This window comes from Odontesthes bonariensis, chromosome 20 (assembly GCF_027942865.1).
Source record: "Odontesthes bonariensis isolate fOdoBon6 chromosome 20, fOdoBon6.hap1, whole genome shotgun sequence".
NCBI classification, from domain to species: Eukaryota; Metazoa; Chordata; class Actinopteri; order Atheriniformes; family Atherinopsidae; genus Odontesthes; species Odontesthes bonariensis.
The window spans coordinates 30,685,965-30,712,775 of NC_134525.1; positions in this window are offsets into that span (position 1 = coordinate 30,685,965).

Below are 26,811 nucleotides of genomic sequence, written 5' to 3' on the forward strand. Positions count from 1 at the left end.
TATTTTGAAAGGAAATCATACATTCACAGCAAATGCAGCTCAGTGATGTGGGAAACTTCACTTACTGAGTAAATTAACTGTAGAGGTATTTTTTTGTTGTTATGGTCACTGCAGTTGTTACCTGATTTCTGCAGCTGTAACACAAAATCAAATTCACACCAAGAACTGTGGCAATACCTACTTCTAATCTTCAATGACACAATACATAGCTCCTCCTTGGGACTGCACCACACTTTAAGAATAGCCGCTTTCGGACTGTAGGAACCTTTGGCAGTTCTAATAACCTTTTAATCCGCGGGGCCGTTTTCTCCCGTGTTCGGACATACAGGAACTCGGGGCTTTCTCCCTTAGTTCCTATAACTATTTAGCTCCTTCTCCGAGGTCGGGTCTTTTCATAGTTCTTATAGAACTAATCTGACGGAGGTGTGTGGGGGTCGGTAGCTACGCCCCATGTCATGCTATCACGGCTGAAATGTTTCCTCATAGACACAGACACAACCGGCGGGTGTTTAATAAGTTAAACTTACACTGGTCTCATTTGTCTGCAGCGCTCTGCTCTCCTTTCTTCCTTCATGAAATGAAAAAGTATCGTCTCCTGACTCTCTCTGTGAGCTTTTCCAGCCTTGATATTAGACGCCTGATGTGATTGTCCATGATTAATATCACCATCATGCAGACCATAAACACAGTGGCCTCCCCGCTCTCCATATTAGCTTCTTGGTGGTGTTTTTTCTACTCTCCTTACTTTTACCGTTTTGTTTTGTGTTTGAATGTAGCGCTAAACGGCTAACGGCTAACACGTCACTGAAGCAGACGTCTGCGCGCGGCACATCAGTCCCTATCAGGTCCCGACTCATGTGCGAATGCAGACTGAAACAGTTCCTCTGGGGAAGGATAGTTATCAGAACGAAATTCGAGGAGGGTAGTTCTGATAACTACTTTCTTAGAACGGTCTGTCCGAAAGCGGCTAATAAGCCTAAAGTCCCTTTAGCAAAGCATCGATTAAAAAAAAAAAGGAAAACACAAAAACAAAACTTAGTTAATAGTTAAGGTAATATACTTACATATAACTCTATGGCCAGTCACGTGTTCAAAGATGAACAGGTTGAAGAGCAGCCTTAAATTGTATTCTTCACCTGCAGAAGGCAAGAGGGTCCGATTAGACTTAACTTTTAGAAATTCAGTAGGGAAAAAGAGGCACACTCAATTTCGTAATTTATAACATTAAATTATATATTACATGCCTAAAACCCATGTCTGCTATGTGACATGGCACTCCTTTTTCCATTTACGTTAGCATATAGCTTACATAACTTCAGGCTAATAGCTGTTAATTCAAGTTCATAAACACTATACACGTAACGTATGGGCCGAAAAAAAGGGAACCCTAATTATAAAACGCGATCGGAACGTGAGATGGCAACGTTACCTCATGCCTAAAGCCGTCGGTGCTTTATTTCAGTAGCTAACTTGCGTGCTAACTCTTGGTCCTCTTGAAAGATCAGATAAACATCAGATAAGTCAAAACGGTGATAAGTGACGTGAAAAATGCTAAACTCTCGTTCGTCACTATTGTTCATTGCTGTTTTTCTACGTGGAAGTATTTCTAAACAACAAGGGGATTCGGTCTATAGCCCCCCACTAGTTTGCCGAAGGAAAACTTTTAATATGAAGCAGTGACATTAGAAGGAATATGGGATCATTGGTAAAAATAAAGCTCGAAAAGCTGACCGACCTAATGTTAACATATCGTGCGACTTTAAGCTAGCAAACGTGCCAGACCCACCGGTCTCTAAGACACAAGCACTTCAGAAATATAGAACGAGTGTTGTATCACAAACATACAATTAAATCATGCTCAATATGAAAATACCACAATAATGGGATGAAAAATGTCCTCCTACCTCTCTCAATTCGGAAAACGACAAACCGTTGGCAATTTGACCGCAAAAAAACCCCCAAGGAAGGTAGTGAATTTGCGCATGTGCAGTCTGAAGCATTTTAATCTTCTACTTACTGCCACCTTCTGGATGTAAGAAGTATTTCAACATAATTCACTTAAATTAAATGGTTTGTGATTAACCAATACATAATTATTTTGTACACATAACGAAAGACCTCGCTGCTGTGTCCTTCATTCGAATCTGTACAGTCATGTTTGGGTTTGCCGTCCCAACAGCATTAGTGTGCACCAAGTAATCTGCATCCAGCTCAATTCGGATGCACGCCATCAAGTCTGAAATGCTCCTTACAGTTACAAAAGATATTAAAGTTATCAATGAAGTTAATCCCATGGGCGACGCATGCATTTGACAACCATGTGTTCAGGCCAAGAAGTCTGCTGAAAATCAAATCAAATCAAATCAAATTTATTTGTATAGCACATTTCATGTACAAACAGTTCAAAGTGCTTTACATAAAATAAAAGCATTGCAGCAGGGAGTGCAAGAAGCATTAAAAATACAAGAGAAACAAATAAAATAATTTAAATGAATTTAAAAACAGGCAACAGTCTAGATAAATTAAAAGATATCGTGCAGATTTCATGCATAGACACATGAGAAAAGAAATGTTTTTAACCTGGATTTAAAAATGTCTCCATTTGGTGAAAGTTTAATCTCCACTGGCAGTTTGTTCCACTTGTTTGCAGCATAACAGCTAAATGCTGCTTCTCCATGTTTAGTCTGGACTCTGGACTGGACCAGCTAACCTGAGTCCTTGGATCTAAGAGCTCTGCTGGCTTTATATTCTCTGAACATATCACAGATGTATTTTGGGCCTAAACCGTTCTGGGATTTGTAAACCATCAGCAGGCTTTTAAAATCTATTCTGTGACTGACTGGAAGCCAGTGTAAAGATTTTAGAACTGGTGTGATGTGTTCAGATCTCTTAGTCCGGGTTAAAACTCTAGCAGCAGCGTTCTGGATGAGCTGCAGATGTTTAATGCTCTTTTTGGGAAGTCCAGTTAAAAGAGCGTTACAGTAATCGAGTCTACTGGAGATGAATGCATGGGTGAGTTTCTCCTGGTCTGTTTGGGAGAGGAAAGTTCAATTCCTTTACCCACAGTAGGAATGGGGCCTGAAATGGAGACACGGTGTGCTCCATAGTGACACAGTCTCTCCAACAGCAGAGAAAAGTCTTCCTTCAGGATCTCAGAGCCAGTCTTCCTTCTCAAAATATCAAAAGACCCTGTGCGCACAATGATCGTCATGCCATCTGGATGAGTAGACAGAATGGTCGGCAAGATATCTATCAGTTCCCTCACTGATGTATCAGAAAAAGTCATATTTTCCGTCTTTGCCATTCTGACATGCTGTGTTATAGAGCAGGGCTCTCAAGTCTCACGTGAAACACACGCATTTCAACAAGTTCACACGCTCACACGCCACACATGCCATTTCTCACGCTGAGAAATGATCAACTTCGTCGCACAGAAATTCTAATGACCGATACTATAAACGAGTCAATGGCAGGTTACTGTGCGCTAGTGCAGCTCAGAACTATAGCTCTGGTACAGCTCTCTTGATTTAGCAACCCATCGGCAAATCACAAAATAGAATTTCTCAGCCAATCAGAAAACAGAATTTCTTGTTGCTTGGTGAGGTCTGAAATAGCTTAGCAGACGAGCTGGAGGTGGAAGAGAACCGTCAGGATCATCAGCAGGTCATATCTTCATTTATTTTAATCTTTTATTAGTTACTATAGTTTTCCTACTCCTTGTAAAAGACCAATACCTGCCGATTAAAGTGTTCGTTGGAGTAGTAGGCCTAAATATTCAGCACACACCCTTTGACATGAGCAACTTAATGAAAAATGAAAAAATATGTAGGAGTGTAATTAGGCTTCTGTGGTTAATTTTTTTCAAAGGTGACTGGTATGAGCAGATTCCCAAGACTATCTTCGTGCTGGATTTACCTCTGCGACGGACAACATGAGAACAGATCCTGGCTGGGGTTGATGACTTTGGTTTGGCACCAACACTGTTCCAGTGGGAGATATCAGTCGGACCGTCCGGTTTTGGGAGCTTCACCAGATATTCATAGCAAAGTTGGGGAAAGGAGAACCCTCATGCCCCGATGGCACATTCTTCGCTGGATATTCGGAGGACGCCTTAGGGGAAGTGGCGTATCGTGTGTTTAGCGTTGTTGGCTGTCGAAGACGCAGAAGATGTGTACATATTCGGATTTCTGATACTCGGATTCCTGCTGTTTGGAGTTGGAGGATACCTGGTATTTTACGAAATTAAGAGAACGTGGACGGCGTTCGATGGGGTCACAAGAGCAATCAACGCTCAGACTGAGATGCTACGTGAGCAGAATGGGAAGCTGGATGCGATCCTTACGCAGGTTCGCAGGCTGGCTGAGATTCCTGGACTCAGAAGAGATATAGATTAATCTGGGAGAATGGTTGATTGATCACTTGGACCGGGCGGAAAGGGTCCACATCCCACAATTCGGCTGAATTCGGGACTTTCGCCATGAGATAACCAGCAATGAACAAGAAGACAGACGGCATAATCAGTGTCTGTCTGACCTAATTAAATTGTTATTCCAATCCGGCGCCCCACACTGGCCTTGTAGCCAGCTGCAAAATCGTTCTCCACGTTTGTTATGGAAACATTTTGCTCTTTCCCATGTGCTCCCCCTCCCCTTCCAAAGCCTCCTGTGAGAACTGTTGAACTGGCTGACATATTCCAACTTTGTCAAGGACAAATCGCCTGATACAACACTCTGTGCAGACTTATTGAACAAACACACACACACACACACACACATGCTCATTGATAACACATGCAACTCCTCACCTCTTCACTGTCCCATTGCTTAAATGTGTTGTGTGTCTGTGTTGCTTATTTTTGTGCTGAGGTTTTTTGCGATCTCAAACCGTATCCTGATAAGGGTAAAGGGTTAAGTATGATTTTTTTCTCCTCCTCTCACCCAATGTTGTTCCTTCCTTCTTATCTGGCGGCGCCTGTGGGCTACTTGATGCAAGTGAGCCCGTGGGCTGCGTTGCCTTGGTCACTCTCTCCCTTTTGTGTTGTTTCTGTGTTGTCTGTTATGACTGAAACTTGTAATTTCCCCTTGGGTATTAATAAAGTATATTGATTGATTGATTGATTGATTGATTGATTGATTGATTGATTGATATTCCAGTGTCATTTGGACACATCCAGGGAAGTGTGTCAGCCAGGGCTGCAGTGTGAGATTCCACATCAGCTGTGATCCCATGTAGAAATATCTGAGTTAGTCCTTTGGCACATGAAGGCTCCACAGCCTGCACAGGAGCTATAATAGAGTCAATAAATTCCTCGTTGTTATGAATGTCTTGCAGCGTTTCAATCCTCTTCTCGAGCTGTGCTATCCTCACACACACTGTGTGCAGCTCACTGATACTGCAGGGTTAGGAAACATTGGGCCTCATGAAAGACCCGTTCGTACGCACAAATTTGTTCTTAAATCATGCGTACGAGTGATTTAAGAGAATTTGCGCATTCACCAATCTTTTCGTATTTTACGTTTTCTTTCAGGTACGAACAGAATTTACGAGTGATCCAGACCTGTCGTAGGAGTTTCGTAAAATAGTCCGCTGTTATTCCAATCAAGTTTGCTTGACTAATGGATTGTATATTTAATTACTTTGAAGCAAACATAAATAAATATATACATTATACCCCATAATGATGCTGACATTATTCTGTTTGACTTAAATTATGCACTAACTGAAGGTTAATCTGACTCTGTATATAACAAGGTCAATGGGAAGCGGCTGACTTGCTACTTTTGGATGCCTTAGCACGTCAGGCTCAGACCGTGTAGATATCCTTGCGGAGACAGACGAATGGCTGACATCGCGATTAAGATTGCCAAGGACTGTGCTGCTGCAAATATGCAGCTTGCTAGAGCCACAACTCCAGAGAAAAACACGCTGATCAAACCCAATTCCACCACACGTCCAGGTCCTCACCACCCTTGGATTTTTGGCCACTGGAACCTTTCAGAGGGAGATTGGAGACAGATCGGGGGTGTCCCAGTCCTCTGTGAGTCGTGCGCTCCCCATGGTCATCAAAGCTCTCATCAGTTTATCACCCATGATACATCAAATTCCCATACACCGCTGTCCAACAAGTACAAATTAAGAGGGACTTTCATTTCGTGGCTGGACTGCCAATCATAATTGGAGCACGAGACACATATACGCATCAAAGCACCCGTGCTGTTGTGGAACTCACTGATCTGAAGGCCAGGTGGGTGTGTCTCCATACAGCGGGGGGGAAACTGCTCTATAGCCCAGAGAAGGAATGCCAGATTTGCACAATATTGCCATGAACGAGGGTCTCCCACTACCTGAACCAGCCCAGGCAGACCAGAAGGTGTGGTGCCAGAAGACCCCCCTCATGGACCGTCCCATCAAAGTGCCATCGTGATGAGGCAACAACTGACTGCACGGCTTTAGTTGCAGTCATTGAGCGCCTGCCCATGGCGAGACGTTTTTTTTTTTTTTAAGACATTTTCATATTAAACCATTTATTCTTTTTTTTATTTCGGTGACATTACGAACTACAGGTGACACGGTATTACCAGCGCTCGTAATAACTTCCCATTTCTTCTTTCTTCGATTTAGCAGGTCCCGTAATTCCACTGCTGACACTGCTAAAAATGACAGATTTTCCTTTTTGGATCTCTGACAGCAGAACTTCAGTCTCAGAGCCCCTAAAGTTGTTCCTTTTGTGCCTTGATGCCGTTCTCATGACTCAACACTTCCTGGCACAGGAGCGAGGAAGCACAGCCTTATATGGTATAATTTAGGGCGTGGAGTATGCAAATCTACTATCCTCGTGCACATGCCCCTTAAATACGCACGGGTGGCATTCATCATTTACGCAGGTCGTTTACACACTTTTTCTGAAGTTAAGAGCGTTTGTTGAATCTGACGTAGCGTGTTCGTACGAGACCATACGAAAAAAGTAAGAGAAATTTAGAATAAAAATACGAAAATGTTCTTGCATGAGGCCCAATGTTCTGTCCGATTCTCTTTGCAAACAGGAGGGCTAATACCGTTTACAAATATACAATTAAAAGAATAAAAGAATAAAATTATATCCAAGACTTGTGGAAAGAAGTAGAATGATTTAAAAGCGAATAAAGCAGTAAGCAGCAGGAGGAAGCAGAGACGCGCCTGCACTCTTCAGAAGCAGGAAGCACCTTTGATAAAAATCAACTTATATCAACAAAATATATTCTAATAAATCCAGTGTCACAATTTACAGTGCAGTAACTCCACAAGAGTAGGGATGTTATCCACTGTTTGACAACATTGGAGAAAAATCACACTGCTCCTCCTGAATCTGGAGTTCCACAGTCAGTGCCTCCTCTCCATCACTTTGGAATAAACTTTTCCAGGGCAACTGGATTGTGATCTCCCTATAGTATATAGTTGGAGCACAATCTTTGGCCCACCTTTTTCTATACATTCACCCAGTCATCACATTTTTTTATTAATTTAAAGCCATACACATTCAGGCCAAATGCAGATTATTATCAGTCATATATTGAAGCAAAACAATGAATTACAAACTGATTTATTCTATTAAGCCTGCATTATGTGTCTGTTGCTGAGAATCTTGTAGTATGACAGTAGTAGCAGCAGTCAATTAAATCGGAAATCTTAAAATTGAAGACTTTAATGATAAAGTTAATTAAAAGAGGCAACTAAAACCAATTCAAACAGGCAAAAAAGAGAACTTATTTGCATCTAGATTTGCGTAATTTAATACAAATACAATCTAAAATCCCTCAGAAGTAGGCTCTCTATTCCCTTTCTTGCTTCTGCTACATATGGAATACAAACACGCTGCACAGAGTGCTGAAATTGAAAGTGCAGTGTGAGGTGTTAGATGAGATAGTCACAGCAAACAAATATATAGTGTCAGGAGAATACGCCCCTGAAGTCAGACCCCTAGCAGCTAGCACCATATGGGTTTGTTTAAATTACATCCTGTGCTTGAGCAATCAGATAATACATACAAGATTCTGAAAGGGAAGATATGATAGTTCTTCTGGGTTCAGGCTGTTGATGAAAGTTTTTTTCTTAAATTTTTTTTTGCCAAGGTCATAAAGCTTCTGACAAAGCTTTGAGATTCAATACAAAAAATACTTTCTTATTACAGATAAGAGTAGACCAAAAAGGGCTGTTTTTACATTAAACAGCCCTTTAATTTCATTTTTGAATTACTTCAGTCATAACACAATTCTGAGTAAATAGTAAACTTTAGAAATGAACCCCTCTTTATGTTTCACCCTTTAACACAAATGTGCCAATCTAAATGAACTTATATATTCTGCCTTTTTCATAGAATATACACGTACTAACATGTGAATCACGAAAGCACTGATCTTACAGTGAAGCTGCTCTGCCCAAAACCAACAATTAGTATTAGCACCTTGTATTATAATGAGCTTTCTCATCTTTTTGCCTGTATCTATACAGAAAAGTAAAGTGGAGAGTAAAGTGGCAGGTGTCCCATTACACATTGTGCACCCATCACTTGTAAAAAATAAAACATTCATGCATGCAGGAAGGTAAAAATTGAGATGGAGAAATAACAGCAACAAAAATTCATCCTATAGATGAAAAAAATATACAATCATTTCATTTAAAAAAAACATTGTAAAATGACAACAAAATACATGATTAGAAAATGATAAGAAAGACATACTGAAGAAAGAAACGCAGGGAAAACAAAACATACATAAATAGTTTATAATCAAATGGTTCAATGAATAAATGCAATTGAAAAGCTAACACCTACACAGACTCTTGCATTGTTCTATTCAGTATGGAATCATTCTAGGATCATTTGGCCCCATCAGTAGCAGGATATGAAGCAATCTCACAGAAGAAGAAAAACACGGCTGCATGCATGTGCGGGCTGTTGTATCTTGGCCTTAGATTTCAAATGACAGAGCTGGGCTGGACTAAAGTTTATCTTTTTTTCAAATCCCTCCAAAGAGAACAAACTAAGAGAGGAGCTCAAGGGAGATAGGTGTGTGTGGCGCAATGGAGGTATTTCATGATTGATTTAGATGTTCATCATGAATCAGTCCCGAGAGTGCCTGGAGAGAGAGAGCCCAGTCAGAGGGACGGAGGAAGGCTGAGCTGGAGCTGATTGCCTTGCACGGCCAAAAGTTTGACCACTGAGACTCGACTTAGCCTACAGCGGCATTGCATAACAAGGCAATCGATAACAACCTAACCATTACACTGATAGATAAGGAGCTGAAATTAAAAGACACCGTAACACTAATGAGGGAGAATGCTGGAGATATATAGAGCTGTTTTGCTCTCTCAATCGATTAGCTGCAACCAATGTTTCCAGCATTTTTTGCAAATATAGACAAACTGAATAAGAGGAAGCAGTCGAGAAGGAAGATGGGGATGAGGGTGTGAGGTGTGAGGTGGAAAGATTTATCTTATAAATACATTGGACTTGTGTTGGCAGAAGGGGATGGCTGGGCTTTAATGAAACTGTCAGGCCGTGCAGAAACCTGATGAGGTTCCCCAAACGCTACAATAACGGTAGCCCCTCGGCCACAGTCTCATGCCCAATATAATTATGGCATCATTACCAGCATCGTCCCTGTTCCTCCTGGACACACTAACCCCACCATCACCCCACTATCACCCATCATCCCGTCTTCCAAACTCCTTCACCCCCCCCTTCCCCTTTCTCTGCATTGCGGCAGGAAAAAAGATAAATAAATAAAAACAGCAATTGATGGTCTCATTAGTTTTCCCATATCCTTCCTGTAGTACCATTCTCACACAGAATGAAAAGAAGAGGACGACAAACAAACTGATGCATGATGAGGAGGTACGGTGAGTTGGTGGAGAGGGATGGAGTGGGAGGGCTAAATGTGAAAAAAATATCCCAAACTGAGGAGGTTTGTTGGTAGACTTATCATTAGGGATCCCTGGGTGTTACTGTGATATTCAGCAAATCAATAATGTATTTTAAAGAAACATTTAATCTCCATTACCTCTTAATGTGTGCTGAGATTGCTGTGCTAAGAGAAAATTTGATATAAGAGCTTAACATTTTACAAACCATACTGTGGTGGTCGTGAGGAATCTGCCCTACTGTTTCTGGTTTAAATGACATGTTTAAGCTACGGCTCTTACACATGTTGCCTTTAGAAAAAAAGAGATTTTGTGCTACAGGGTCTTTCAGATGTAAAAGAATGTTTCTTAATGTTTAAGAAAGTTCTCTCTTAAGTTTAGTCAGGACATAATCATTTTTTTTATTTCACTTGTCACTTTCATTAAACAAATCCAGAAAAATACTTTGCATGCCATTGAAGTGTCAACAGCATCCATACAAAAATAGTTTTGGGCCATTTTTTCCAATAGGGTCAAATTTGAATCAACTTGAAAGGTGCCACTGATTTTGCTTTGTATTTTGTCTGAACAGACATTGACCTTTGCTGTTTATTGCTTCTAGCTGTGATAGGCTACAGTCTCCCTTCTACCCAGAATTGGATTAAGCGGATATAGAAAATGAATGGATAAATAGATGTTTTTTGCTTCTTGTTTTATTTTTATCTGACACTTTGTACAAATGTTAACAAAAAACTAATGCATCGCATTTCATGTTAGAAAAGTAAGGAAAAAAAATTCTTGACGTAGTTATTTTTCTGTGAACTAATTTGGAAATTGGTCTTTTTTTTTGCTTTTCTCTAACTTTTTCTATCCACCAGAGGTCCCCAATTACTCTCTCTTAGTCTAAGTCTAAGAAATACCCAGTCCTATTTAACACTTTACTTTTACCAATTAAAACTCTATTTCAGACCAAAGAGTAAGGTGTTCCAATTCTATTTGAGGGGTAGAGCAAACAGAAAGGGCTACGTGGCTCGACAAACAAACACATTGTTCGTGCTATGTAAATTTTCTCACAGTTAATCTCACATTCATCACAAAATAAAATAAAGTAACCACATCACCAACGGAATTCACTAACTTAAGTGAGGCTAATTACAACTACATGTGTTGATCCACCTGTGGTCCCAGGAGTTGAAGAGATTTTAATTTAAATTTTCCCTAACTTCCTGTTGTTGTAATTTACAGCGTATTGATCAGTTTCAGTACAGTAATGTTTCAGGGCAATGACCACTATTTCTCCTTTATACTGTGGACTACCATTTGAAATAAATAGTAAATAAATACTTGAAAACAAATTCCAGTTAAATAAATAAATTACATAAAAATGAAAAGTCAAGTCAAAGTCAAATTTATTTGTATAGCACATTTCATGTACAAAACAATTCAAAGTGCTTTACATAAAATAAAAGCATTGCAGCAGGGAGTGGAAGTGGGAGTGGCATTAAAAATAAATAAAAGAATATAAAAATAATTAAGTAATTAAAATTATTAAAAACAAGCAACAGTCCAGATAAATTAAAAGATATCGTGCAGATTTCATGCATAGACACATGGGAACAGAAATGTTTTTAACCTGGATTTAAAAATGTCTCCATTTGGTGAAAGTTTAATCTCCACTGGCAGTTTGTTCCACTTGTTTGCAGCATAACAGCTAAATGCTGCTTCTCCATGTTTAGTCTGGACTCTGGACTGGACCAGCTGACCTGAGTCCTTGGATCTAAGAGCTCTGCTTGGTTTATATTCTCTGAACATATCACAGATGTATTTTGGGCCTAAACCGTTCTGGGATTTGTAAACCATCAGCAGGCTTTAAAATCTATTCTGTGACTGACTCGAAGCCAGTGTAAAGATTTTGAAACTGGTGTGATGTGTTCAGATCTCTTAGCCCGGGTTAAAACTCTAGCAGCAGCGTTCTGGATGAGCAGCAGATGTCTAATACTCTTAAACATTAAACATTAAGTCTCAAAATATTTACCAATGCTGACCCTCTTCTCTTTGCTCCCAAACAGAATGATCTCAGTTTTGTCTTCATTTAATTGTAGAAAATTCTCTCTCATCCAGGTGTTTACTTCCTCCAGACACTGACACAGTACGTCTGCTGGGCTGCAGTCGTCCGGTGACAGAGACACATAAAGTTGTGTATCGTCTGCATAACTGTGATAATTGATGTTAAAATTCTGCAATATCTGACCCAAAGGGAGCATATACAAGTTAAACAGAAGAGGTCCAAGAATTGACCCCTGGGGAACTCCACAAGTCATGGCCACTCGCTCAGATTCATAGCTGCCAATTGTAACAAAATAACTCCGGCCTTCTAAGTAGGACCTGAACCAGTTAAGGACCGCTCCAGAAAGTCCAACCCAGTTTTCCAGCCTGTGCAACAGGATTCTGTGATCTACAGTATCAAACGCAGCGCTGAGGTCCAACAGAACCAGGACTGAAACATTACCAGAATCAGTATTCAACCTAATGTCGTTTAACACTTTTACCAGCGCTGTTTCAGTGCTGTGATGACGTCTGAAGCCTGATTGAAAGTTATCAAGACTTCCACTTTCATTCAGAAAGTCATTGAGCTGGTTAAATACAACTTTCTCAATAATCTTAGATATAAAAGAGAGATTAGAGACAGGTCTGTAGTTGTTCATCATAGAGGCATCTAGAGTTCTCTTCTTTAGGAGTGTCTTAATGGCAGCTGTCTTTAGTGACTTGGGAAAAATGCCTGATGCCAGTGAGCTGTTAACTATTTGTAGGAGATCACCTTCTACTGAGTTAAAAACAGTTTTTAAAAAGTCAGATGGTATAATGTCCGGAGTGCAAGTTGTTGATTTCAGATGCCTAACTGTTTCCTCTAGGATTTTTAAATCAACAATATTAAATTGTGACATAACGTCAGAGTTATTTCTAGATTTTAGACACAGATTCGTTTTCTTGTTCTTCTGTGTGGCGTGAATGTTTCGTCGAATTGTTTTGTTTTTTTGGCTAAAAAAAGAGGTCTGGGTTTGACTGTTTAGGAGGATTTGTGAGTTTCGCAATCATAGCAAACAGAGTTAGATAATTGTTGTTATTCTTATTAATCATTTCAGATAAATGCAGCTGTCTGGGGTCCGTTTCACAAAGCAGGTTCAACCAATTCTGAGTCTATTCCTGATCTCTGAGTTGATCTACTCTGAGATAGAAAACCCTGAGTTTTCGGTTCCAGAAACGCTGATTTGAGTGAGGTTAATCAACTCTGAGTAGGTTCACCTTGAGTTTAGCGCGTGCACCACAACTTTAAAAAGCCAGCATCAATGGAGCCCCGATTCGCCTTTTGTCACCTTGGCAACGGGGAAGAGGAGGGGCTACGTTTTTCACCAACCTCGAATTGGAAATCTCAATGCGCTCATACGGCGAGTTTCAACACGTTTTTAGAAATAAGTGCAACACCGCTGCAGCAGCAAAAGTGTAAGTTTAAATGTAGTCCTTTGCAATCCCAATAATATTACACGGAAACTGCTTGAATGGTAGCCCATTCATTTATTTCATTTAGGTGCAATCCCGCAGGGGAGAAGCGCACTTGGCAGCAGTTTAAGATGAAATATAAAAACATTGTTCAAACAGGTGAGACCTCGGCATGGAGGTACCTCATTTTGATCATGTTTTACACTGTAAAATAAATATTAAGTGGCTATTTGACTGTGCAGTTATTTTATTCCCAACATGATGCTGTTTTCACACACATAAACTATGTCTTCTCATCTATATCATCCATCCATCCATTATCTATACCGCTGAATCCGTCAGTCGGGTCGCGGGGGGGCTGGAGCCTATCCCAGCGGTCAATGGGCAAGAGGCGGGGTACACCCTGGACAGGCCGCCAGTCCATCACAGGGCCACATAGAGACAAACGAGACAAACAACCATGCACACTCACACTCACTCCTAAGGACAATTTAGAGTCATCATCTATATCATGTTCTGTTAAATACTTATGCCTATTTAAACTAACACAGACTTCTACTGAGCCAACAGAAAGAAGGCAGATGCCCGTAAAACGGGTGGTGGGCCACCACCTCTAACGGGAGGCCAGTGGCTGAGGGAATCCACCCCCAAGACACGAGTGCCTTTATAAAATATAATATAATAGGCCTATGTCTTTTTTAAGCCTATTCATACAAATATTTATTTGTCTTTTATGTCTTTTTTTTTCTTTTGTCCCAACACATTCTGATGGTGCCGCTCAAAAAGATAATTCTCTGTAAATGCAAAAATCTATGCGCGGTCTGATAACCATCTCCGACGAATATTTATTTCTCTGCACAATAATGCTGCACCTTCATCCACGGGATCGTTGTCAAAAGGACATGTTGGTGGAAACAGTCGCTTCCTGCTGTGCCTGATGGACTTCTAGAAGTAGAAGAACTCGCTCTGCTGACTGAATGAATGAGGAAATCAAATGGCGTGTGTGGCTGAAAGAGGGCGGAGACAGAAAGAAACTCGAGGTTTCTTGAGTAAAACCTGGTCCCGACCAGGTTGGGTTCAGAGAGTCTGTTACTACGGTAACTGACCGAGAGGTTAAGTTACCTCTCTTTGTGAAACAGGCTAGAGTTACCCCTCTTTCTCTGGTTTGAGTTACCTCCCTTTGTGAAACGGAAAACTCAGGGTTTCCCTCATTTCAGGGTTAACCTACTCAGAGTTTTCACTAAACCTGCTACGTGAAACGGACCTCTGGCCTTGCACAGCTCATTGTTATAATTACACAGGCTTTGTTTGTACAGCTCATAGTGAATCTGAAGCTTTTCACCGTAGTGGTGTTTTTCCATGGGTTTTTCTTTTTGATCAAGGTGCTCTTGATTCTTATCGGTGCAACAGCTTCCATTACATTCAAAATTTTCAAGTTAAAATTATCCAGCATTCCTTCAACCGACTCTGCGCTCATTGTTGGTAACACAGCTATGGCCTCCCTAAACTCAGCACTTGTTTTCTCATTGATGTACCTCTTCTTAACTGAGAAGCTGGTTGTTTGAACATTCTGAGTGATCAATAAATCAAATAAAATGCAAAAATGGTCAGACAAGGCCAAAATAATAACCAATACAGAAGAAATATCAACACCTTTAGAAATGACAGGTCCAGAATGTGACCTTGAAAGTGGGTAGGTTCTGTTACATGTTGCCACAAACCAAACATGTCCAATATAGAAGAAAAATATTATGTATTAGCATCTGTCATATTATCTATGTGAATGTTGGGGTGATCTGTGGCATAGTGGGTTGAGCAGGTGCCCCATGTACAAGAGGCTACAGTCCTTGCTGCAGCTGGCCCTGGTTCGAGTCCCACATCAGACAGCCCTTTGCTGCATGTTGTTCCCCCTCTCTTAACTTAAAAAAAATGCCCCCAAAAAATGTGAAATGTTAAAATCACCGTTCAAGATAAAATGGTTGAAATCAGTTGAGATAACAGACAATAAAACTTGCACAGCATCCTGGAGATCTGTTAATGATTAAGAACAGAATTTTAAGAACACTCTTGAAAATGAAACTAAGATATTCAAAATAAGGGAAATCACCAAATGAGATCTTTTTACACTTTAAATAAGACAGCTTCTCCCCCATCGTTCCTCCCATTTCGGCATGTATTCATCCATCCATCCAACATCTACCTCTTCTCAGAGTATTGGGTCGCGGGGGCAGCAGCAGTTTGAGCAGAGAAACCCAGACATCCCTGTCCCCAGCCACTTCCTCTAGCTCTTCCGGGGGGACCCCAAGGCTTCCCCAGGCCAGTCGAGAGACATTGTCCCTCCAACGTATCCTGGGTCTTCCTGTGGAAGACTGTGGAAATGTGGCCGGTGCAGTACAAAGTCCAAACGGTTGGGGACATGATCAGGGGCTGCTGTGACTTTGGAGGGGCAGGGACCTGCCTCCTCTAGAACGTTGGTGGGCTGGAGGACACCGGCAACAGTCTCCCTTCTCAGTGTGATGGGCGTGGCACCGTGGTTGAAAACTCTGATGGGGCAACAAAGAGTCTAGAGTCTTTGTTGCTCTGTCTTGCTCCTTTAAAACATCAGAGGTGATGAAGCGTCTTCGAGACTTCCAGGTTCAGCAAATGAGTTACCGCAGCTTTGTTTGGCTTTTTCTTTTCTTGGAGGGTCTCGTAGTGTCTTGCTTGGATTTTCTGGCTGTCCATGACATCAACTGAACAAGCTGAAGACATTACAGGGACGTTATGGTAGAAAGGGGACATGAGATTTCCAAACTAACAAGTTGTCATTATAATGAAACTGAGTAAGTGGTTGGATTAATTACAGTGGAAACCGCTTATAGTGATCACGTTGGTCCAGAGCCAATTTGAACACTATAAGCGGTTGATTACTAAAACCGAATTTGTATTACAGTACAGGTATTTCACTTATTTTTTTATGCAGAATATCATCTAAATGCCATTTGTATCGTTTTTCAATGAGAAAAATTAAATGAAACGGATAGCTTCAGCATTTACTGAATTTTATTATCATGCAAGTTTAATTACAGTACTGCGCAGTGCGCAGATCTAATGTAGACTAACTCAAATACAGTACGTAACTTATTCTCTGCTGTGCCGCCTGTGCATTTTTTTTCTTACAAGTCAGAAAATAAAGTTTGAATTCAATCCGCCTTTCAGCACCCCTGCTCGGATCCATGCTCCTCCGTGCCGGTGTTCTGTCGATTTGTGCTACTTGGCGTGAAAACGAAACTTAGAAAATCGGCTGGGCGCATGCGCAAAACCACAAAGTAGCAATTCTCGACAAGTAGGAGAAATCGAATGAACACTGTCCTCCCATCTTACAAGAACCAGCCTGGAGCTTCCAGCAGTCACATGCGCATTCAATCCGCTCTCCAGCACCCATCCTCGGACACATGCTCCTCCATGACTTCCTTTTTCCAGACATGATTCGCGCGCTTGCTGCCCGGTGTCAACTCGTTACGCTGGCTAGTGAGGCAGAAGCAGACGTCCAGACAGGAATCAAGGGAGTAAAAAATAAAATAGCTACACGTAGTTTTAAAATTATTTTTGCACATGTTTACATTCATAAAATGGCCAAAAATGAACATTATAAGCGGATTTCTTGATCACTATAAACAAATTATTTAAACAGCATTTGTATAGAAATGATTCTGTCCCAAGCCTTTTGATCTATATAAGCGGTTGATTACTATATCCGTGACCACTATAAGCGGTTTCCACTGTAATACATTTTTATGTTACTTGATATAAAAGTAAAATATTGGACAATAGAGTACAGACACTTTTGGACTGATAGTGAAACATTCTAAAGCTGCTGAATGTCCAGAATATGTCATATGAATGAACTCAGCCGAAATAATATTTAATACAATACATACATTCTTCATCACTGAGTCGGCAGAAGAGCTTGGATAAGGTCACATTGTGCTCAGTCCCACCTGTTCAAGCTCACTGTCTGTGAAGACTATGTATTCCGGGTTGGACATAGTCACAAATTTAGAAGTTCTGGCCTCCTCTTTTGACAGGTCACTGCCTCCAGTGGAGGGGGGGGATTGCTGAATATCAGGAGCAGTATCCACCTGAAACACATTTACACAAACATTTATTGAGTAACTTGTTATTTTAATAAACATGCATTATCATTTTGAGGAGTTGAAAAAAACTTGCCGAAAAACACTTCTTTTTATTTTATATCCACTTTTGAAAGCGACTCAAAGCAGAAATAATTAAAATAAAAAAAACTATTACATATTATATATATGAACCAGATTTGAACTGTGATATTGGAAAAATGTACTGTTAAACAGTTCTGTTATGCTGTGAAAGACAGACCTTACCTTTTCATTTTGCTTTACAACAAGCCATATAGCCTCAAGAAATTTTCAGGACCAGAGAAGAGGTCTTTAATGTCCTCGGGAAAGCGAGAGGAATAAGTCTTCTCCAATATTCAATTCAATTCAATTCATTTTTATTTATATAGCGCCAAATACAACAAATGTCATCTCAAGGCACTTAGATAGTAAGTCCAATTCAAGCCAATTGGAATTCAATTAATTAATAATAATCATAATTCATAAAATAATCCAATTCGTTCATATAGAGCCAATTCAAAAACAATTCCCTAGCTAAGAAAACCAACAGATTGCACTGAAAACTTTTTGTTTTTCGGTCCAATCTCCCGGCCTGAGCGTGCCTGAGGCGACTGTGGAGAGAAACGACTCCCTTTTAACAGGAAGAAACCTCTGGCAGAACCAGACTCAGGAAGGGTGGCCATCCGCCTCGACCAGCTGGGGTTTGAGAAGACAGAAAGGGGGGGAGGGCCGCAGCGGCGGCAGCACTGTAACACCATTCAAAGGATATCTGTTGGAACAAGGAAACACAAGTTAATGACCACAATAATATCACATATACATAAAGAGAGTAAAGTGAGGAAAGGTGTGACAGATGAGGCCCCCCAGCAGTCTAGGCCTATAGCAGCTTAACTATGAGATGTTTCAGGATTACCTGAGCCATCCCTATTCAAGGTAAACACAAGAAACTTGTGCTAACGAAAAAATAAATAATAAAATAAAGGACCAGACTCAGTGAGTATTTCCCTATACTCCCTATATAGATCTGCTCCTCACACCACAACAACCATCTTTTTACAGCCACAAGCTACCTCAGCCTCTCACCAACTGCACACCAGTCACAGCGGGGTGGGGATGCAAACCCTGGTTCGGGTAGGGGGAGAAATAAAAGAGGTAAGATAAGCGGGAATGGGATTCAAACCCTGGTTCGGGTAGGGGGTAATGAAAGTATAGAGGGTGCCAGAGGTGGAGGCAGAACAAGACACACTAGCAGATTCAACAGACCTAACTATAAGCTTTATAAAAAAGGAAAGTTTTAAGCCTGATCTTAAAAGTGGAAAGGGTGTCTGCTTCCCGGACATTTACTGGCAACTTATTCCACAATAGAGGGGCCTGATAACTGAAGGCTCTGCCTCCCATTCTACTTTTAGAAACTCTGGGAACCTCAAGTAAACCTGCAGTTTGGGAACGAAGTGCTCTGTTAGGAAAATATCTTACAATGAGATCTTTAAGATATGATGGAGCTCGGTCATTAAGAGTTTTATATGTAAGGAGAAGAATCTTAAATTCTATTCTGAATTTAACAGGGAGCCAATGAAGAGAAGCTAAAACTGGAGAAATATGATCTCTCCTGTTAGTTCTCATCAGAACTCTGGCTGCAGCATTTTGGATCAGCTGAAGGCTTTTCAGAGAATATGTGGGACAGCCCAATAATAAAGAATTACAGTAGTCCAATCTTGAAGTAACAAATGCATGAATTAGTTTTTCTGCATCACTCTGAGACAAGATGTTCCTGATTTTAACAATATTACGAAGGTGAAAGAAGGCAGTCCTAGAAACCTGTTTTATATGCGAGTCAAATGATAAGTTCTGGTCAAAAATAACTCCAAGGTTCCTCACTGTAGAACTAGAAGCCAAGGAAATACCATCTAGAGTAACTATATAACTAGACAATTTCTCCCTGAAACGCTCAGGTCCAAAGATAACGACTTCAGTTTTGTCTGAATTTAGAAGCAGACAGTTCTGAGTCATCCAGGTCTTTATGTCTTTAAGACATGCTTGTAGTCTGACCAACCTATTGGGTTCATCTGGTTTTATAGATAAGTACAGCTGAGTATCATCAGCATAGCAATGGAAATTTATGCCATGCTGTCTAATAATGTTACCTAATGGAAGCATGTATAAAGTGAAAAGAATCGGTCCAAGCACAGAACCCTGGGGAACTCCATGACTTACTCTGGTGTGTGAGGAAGATTCTTCATTTACAAGAACAAACTGAAATCTATCAGATAAATATGACTTAAACCATCCTAATGCAGTTCCTTTTAATATTAGCAGCTATAATATAGAAAAGTTAATGTCAGGGCCAAGAAACAGAGGTTATCATTGAATTCCTTCAGATTAGAACATAGCAGGTGAGGATATTTTGTCAACACCTCTTGTACAATAAGCATTGTTTGGACATTTTACTAATTCTTGCTACTTCTACTTCAAGAGCAGTAAGTGAATTTGACAGAATTTCCTACAAAATATTTTCTAGGAGATGTGCTTGGGCTACACAGAGCCTCATCTGATGGACTGTAAAAGGCGCACTGTTTAATATCTAATAGACCAACTGTACTTCTTGACCGTTGTTTTTGTTTTTGCATGATTCTTTCTTCTTTCCATGTATCAAAATAACTTTAATCTGACTGATAAAACAGCAGGTCAACAATCAATTAGCAGTCAAATGCTGATGCTGCAGGACACTGCGTAAGCATGTTCTTTGCTACATTTGAGTCAAGGGTCATTTCATTTTGGCCGTTTGGTCATTTTGTTTTGTTTGTGGGCCACGCAATTTTCATCCAGCATGGTTATTTGCATTATGTTGTATGTTTTGTGTTGTATAGACCAGTCTGCTGTCATCTTAATATGTTAGATATGAAGCAGCAGGTTCTGTCAGGTTCAGATGGCCTGCAATGAAATAATAATAATAATAATAAAAAAACTTGAATTGGTCTTGTTTCATGGCATTCTTAAATTGAGAAGTTGTGCAGATGGCCATACTCTTAAAATAAGGCAAATAATCTTGCTGCTCCACTGAGGTTTATTGTAAAACATTTGTATACTCTGTTTCTGTTCCATTCTAGCTCAAAATTATCTGGAATATCTTATCAAGAAAAACTTAGCCATACTTTCTTAAAATTAAATCATTTTTCCAATGCAAAACATGCTTGACAAGATTGATATTCTTTTTGGACAAAAAATAAGACTTATTTCCTTGATACAAGGCTTCTTTACTTTCTTGAAATTCCTTTTTTTGCAGTGCACGTGCGGAGAGATCTCGGCGCACCATCTGGTTGGTCGGTACGCCCCATGGCCACTCTCTCTGGCTCCCCAGAGATGAGCGTATTATCATCTTCATGTACTGTAGCCGCTCTTGTTTTCCGTTCATTAGCACTGGCAGCACCTGGCCGCATTAGCTGTGCAATTGAGTTTCTGCACCAACTCAGCGTCGGCCAGGGCATTGGTGAATATCTCTAAACCCAATGGCATCCTGCTCTAACTCTCCACGATCAGCATATGCAATTGAAACTTTTTCATAAATGTCATCTCTCTGATGATATATAACACATGGCTAATTTCACTGTTGGAGAAAGAAATTTTAAAAAACAAACTTACCTTATGTTCTTTCCTGCGTTAGCAACATATCCGACAACTTCCCGCTGACTGAATTGGCAAAAAGAACTTACTGGAATAAAACAGAATGACTACAACCTGCACCGTAAGAAATTGATGTAATTTTTACAGCAATTTTTACAACAACGTGTTGTATTCGCGTTTTTACTGTAGATGGCAATGCATTGTGGGAAAATTAAAGACATTGTTGTAGTTTTATTGTAACCTTACTGTAGGTACGGGGATTACGGTGTTTGCATTGCATCATGGTTTACTTCAGTTTGAATTTTTTTGGCGGAATGGACTTGGACTGACTTCCCTGGGATTAAGGTAGGCTAACTAAACATTATAACCTAACTGACTGTCTAATACTTTGTAGTTTTATAGCCTAGATCTATATGATAAGCTAGCTGAGTTCTAATGGCAGGGTTAGAGGACGTTATCAATGATGTAGAATACCTAGGTCTGAAAGTCTATCTGAAGTCAATCGTCTAGCACTTGTATGGTCTTGTAAGTGCTAAGAAAGTAACAAAATGACAGTTTAAGGAGTGGGCGAGGGAACACATTCAAAGAAACCTGCTTGCTTAAGTCTAGTGGGAAATAATGACCATCTTTCACCGTGTGTAGCCTTATTTAGACATGTTGCCGTTTTTCGTATCCAAAAGATTTCCAGCCATAGCTAACTCGGTAAGCATTGCTTGTCAGCTACTTTATGCTGACTTGAATAGAGGCTGCCAGGCTACCCCCCAAATACCGTCATAGAAAAGCAATTGAGTGGTACCCTCTTTTGTACGGAACGTAGCCTACGCCTGTTCTCTATGCAAAGCGATGAAGGGACACCAAAGTGGATGCACTTTTGCTGCGATCAGTTTCCTTTTGTATTGATTAGCCAGTATCCTACCAGTACAAATCTCAGTACCAGCAGTAGTAGTAGCCCCGTGCATGGCCGTGTGTGAGCTAGGATGTAAATGTTAGCTGCATGACAATTAACCATGAACATATTTTGGATTTTTTTCTTTCCACAGCATCTTTGGAGCTGTACAGTAGCCTTGGCTACCACTACATCCATCAACCTGTAAGTTTGATGTTTACTACTTTCCTACTTTGCTGACTAGTTATACGCAATACGCATGTGCGCCTGACCCAGTAAGGTTCTGGAATCTCGCAGACCGCACTCCATTCTCCTCTTAACTTCAGATAGGAACGCTCACGTTTGCCTTCTGAAGTTGCGCTAACGCTAGTGGTGCGTGCCTTTGTGCCTTTGTGATAATCCTTCTGTTTTGTTGTTGTGTATTGATGCATTATATTAACTGTCTCTACGTTTGTATTATTCCTCTTTATTTTTCCCGTCTGGTCAAATATGAAAATGTAAGTGCTAACCCACCACTCCACATGTGAAGTTGAGCTTGCACTAGGGTAGTGCTATATAGTGATCGGTAACAATTTATTTGTATTTAAGGGAGCCAGAGCCCTTAGCATTGACCACAGCTGGCAAGAAACAATTCATGGAATCTCTTTAATGTTTGGATGATTTTGTGGAAATAACTTGGACATGTTTTGCATAGCCCATTGACCAATTCCAACTAGCTTATGAAGGAAGAGGTTTAATGCATATGCCCGCTTTAATAATTGATATCTTAAATCCAGAATTCACAAACTTATATTTTCTTTTTGTTTTTACCCCCCACAACCAGGAAGTAATGGCAGGTGTGGAGAGAGGAGCACTGCAAATCTGGTTAAAAAAAACCTACATTCTCCAGCGCCGGGACCTAAATTGTGACCCACCACACAGTATCTCGAAGCTGAAAGAAGAGTGGCCATATCTCTTCTCCATGCATGGCCTCTTCCAGCATTTCACCGAGCTGACGGGAGTCCCCATCCAAGAGAAGATGGCAGCTGCCATAAGCGACAAGCAGCAAAATATGTTGGAGTACTTTGCACAGCAGAAGTCGGCAAGTGTGGAGAAGGCTATACAAAAATACCAAAGTGGCAACCAGTCAATTTGCTTGGTCATGTGCCTGTTGGCCCACTTTAAGGAACAGGATGATGGCATCTTCCTCATAGTTGATGTGAGTATAACTTGCATCACAAATTCAGCCACTCCCTCCCTTCACTCTCTCCGCCCACTTTTTAATTGTTAATACAGCTCAGGATTGTGACGCTATCACCACTGTGGGGGACATCTTGCCAACTTGCTCCTTTGTTAACTGAGCACGGCACTGTTCATAAACAGACTAGCTCTCATGCGGCCTAATTTTTACTTAGGCCTACTGTTTTCTATCTTTACTATGATTATTATTATCCTAACTGTTGGGGAGCAACTACAGAAACCAAGTATATGTAAATAAATGTGATTTAAAAAGTAAATATGAATGCTAAATAAATTGCTACCCGTACTTAACATAATGCAGTAGATATGTATACAATATAGCTTTGGTCGGCTGCATCAGACTACAGAGAAGCATCACAAAACCAGGAGTTACCTTCTGCTTTGGTTTCATAGTTCAACACAGTTGTCACAGGCAGCCATTGATTCATTCATGTTCTCTTGCACCTTACCCTACTGTTTGTTTTCTATACTGAATCGATGGTTTGTTTACAGTCATGCACTGGCAGCATACCTGCCACGACCCATAATGCAACATGTGTCTCTGAGCCCCATTATCAGGAATTACACCAGCCCCGTCTTTTTTTTTGTACAATTAAGTTTTTTATTTCAGATGTTGTAATACTATACTGACTTATTAGCCTGGCCATCAGACGTCTATAATTGCATCATACATTGAAGCTGATTCGCCTCTTGATGTTGAGTACAACCTGGGTTTTGTGATGGATGTGGTTCTGCTGGATGTGGTTCTACCTTGTTCCACACATCTGGGACAGTCAGTGCTCTGTTGGATTTGTTTTCAGAGTCAATGCTGATACATGACTTCCTCAATGTAACACTGCATGAAAAGTGGGATTTTCGTCCCTGTAAACTCCCGAAAATCTCCCTAATTTTCGGCAGTTAACGACAATTTACAGGCTGCGAACGTGGCGTTTGTCGGTGCCACAAATTGTCGGGAACGAACCATGCTCACGGCTCTAATTAGCATATGAATGCAGAAACCGCGCGCCTGGCGCTGAATGTCCTTACTCAGGATTGGATGAAACCACTACTTTTCAAACAAGTAAAATCACTCGTGATTGGTTGTTAGAGCTACCAGTAGGCAGGCTCAAATGTAAACCCCAATAATAAATTATATTTATTATTATAATATATATATTTATTATATTATTATTATATATTTATTATTTAATTTATATGCTATTATGCTGTATATCATTGTTCTCTTATGTAGGCTACTACACGACATGATTGAATTTATTGAGGCAAGGAACATTTACCAGAAACACGTTTATGCAAAGAAAGAGCTTTATTTAAAAAAACACACACACACACGCAGTAGATCTGCCCACACAACATGTATAGGTAGCTGACAAAGAGTCAAAAAAAAAGAGTACCCAAAATCCTGGCTACAACTGTGTGAACTGCCGCTCTGCAGCCTCGGAGCAGTAGGCGGCGTTCTGTGCGAGGACTGGCAGTGTTGCAGACGCTTATGGTGGGTCGCTCTGTACTTCGGAGTCCACTCCAATCGCGACTGCAACATAGTACACAGTTCGGAGTTCGTATAAAATACAAGACAAAAAATACACTTTAATAAAGAAACTTACACTGCTTCTGTTGTTCTTTTGCAAGGTTACTAGGCTACTTTTAGCTTGGGCTACCAACAAAGGCGTGGTTTTATAGTACGTTTAGCTGAGCTAGCAGTCATCAAACATATTCTTACCGCAATCTTAGGATTATGCACCCGTCTTCTTTTCTTGGAGTTAGCCTCTGGACAGCAACCTGGAGTTAACGGCACTGAACTGCTCGTTCATGCCAGTAGCAACCCGACTCTACTGACGAGACAGTCCGCTGATGGCAGCCAACAGTTTCTTGTGGTCGGTCTGCGGACTGGCTGGAAGTTGGTCGCATTCAACCAGAGGAGTTGAGGCGGGAGAGCTAAATGCGAGACGCCGTCCAGCCATTGTAGCAAAAATCCATTTCTAGCGTGTAGACAACGCAGCAAAACCACAGGAACAGGAGATGAAGGTCTGAGAACTAGCTAGGTACGATAATGTTTGTGTATATGCTAGTCGTGCAAGTAGCCGTGGCCATGACCTCTCACGTGATGAGGAGTAGAAGGCTCGTCGGGCTCCTCCAATCACATGCGAGGTTATTGTTATACGGAAGGACTCACGAGACAAGCTCGCCCTGGCTCGCGTCTAAAAGGTGTGCCTGTGAAACTCTTGTTTGTTGAAAGATGGAAGTCCCAAGACGGAAGGAAAGACCTCGGCGCTTCGGTGAACATTGCAACTATGAACTCTCTCATAGTATTATGACCACAGAAGGCGCTATTTCAAAAATGGAGTTTGGGAGAGAAAATCCAAAAGCATTCATTAATATTGTGGATGTTAATACATTTAAGTAAGACCAAAGAAAAGGTCACTGTAGTCAACCACTATGCACAGTGGTTGAGCTCTAGGATGACAGGGACAACAAGAAAGCAGACATTCCCAGCTGCACTCCCCCTCCAGGCAATTGCATTCCCACCCATTGTCTTATTCGTATGTGTAGCCTTAATTCTATTCTTACTGTTCTGTATGTTTTATTCTTTTTTATGTTATTGTTGAGAGTTGTACTTTGAGAGCAAAGATTAATCAGAGTCAAATTCCTTGTTTGTTTACGCCAACCTGGCCAATAAAGCTAATTCTGATTCTGATTTTGTGTATCTTTTTTTACATAACATTTGCCATTGCTAATGACAAACACAGTAGTTAATCTAGCATACTTTCATTAAATAAATCAATTCAAGCTAAAATGTAAGAGTCTATAATTAGGCTATACTTAGCCTGATCTATTTGTACCAGAGATTTTACCTTTTAGAAAAATCTCACCTGGGATATAACTCCCCCTGCAACCCTGATTTGCATTTGTATAGCCTCCCCTAGAATTAGGAGCAGGGGGGTCATAGGGGGATGACTGCCAAGCCAGGCCCACGTCAATTTCCGGCAAATTCACGGCAGTTTTCTGCATTGCCTGCAAATTGCCGTAAACAGCCGTAAACCTGAAATTTCACGACAATCTGACGAAAATCCCACTTTTCATGCAGTGTTAGCCACCATTGTTGTCCTAGTTTGAGGCTCCCCAATTAGGTGAGGAGCGAATGTGTGGAGCTAAGCTGCCTTGTGGAGATTTGCTGAAATGGCTATATCTGGCATCAGCTTACCAATGACGGGTCTTGTTTTCTTTGTTCTGGTGTACTCAACTTACTCAAACTTTATCGTTTTTCTTCTCCAGCCCTCTGCCACAACTGCTGATATACAGATGTCCTCAAGCCTGCCATGCACACCTAAACTAATTGTGCCAGGTATAATTTTAAGTTCTTAAAAGAATACCTGTGGTTGAGGGAAGCTCTTTTTAGTGTTATTTGAGTGTTTCAGGGAATCGTACAGTACATGTGTAAGATGAAATGATTCATTTTAGGTAGCTCTCGTGTGCTGTGAAGTTATATTGTTGATGTATTTCAGGAGAAGTTCTACATGCCGACACGTGGTTCTTATCCATCGAAGGTGTGTGCGTGAT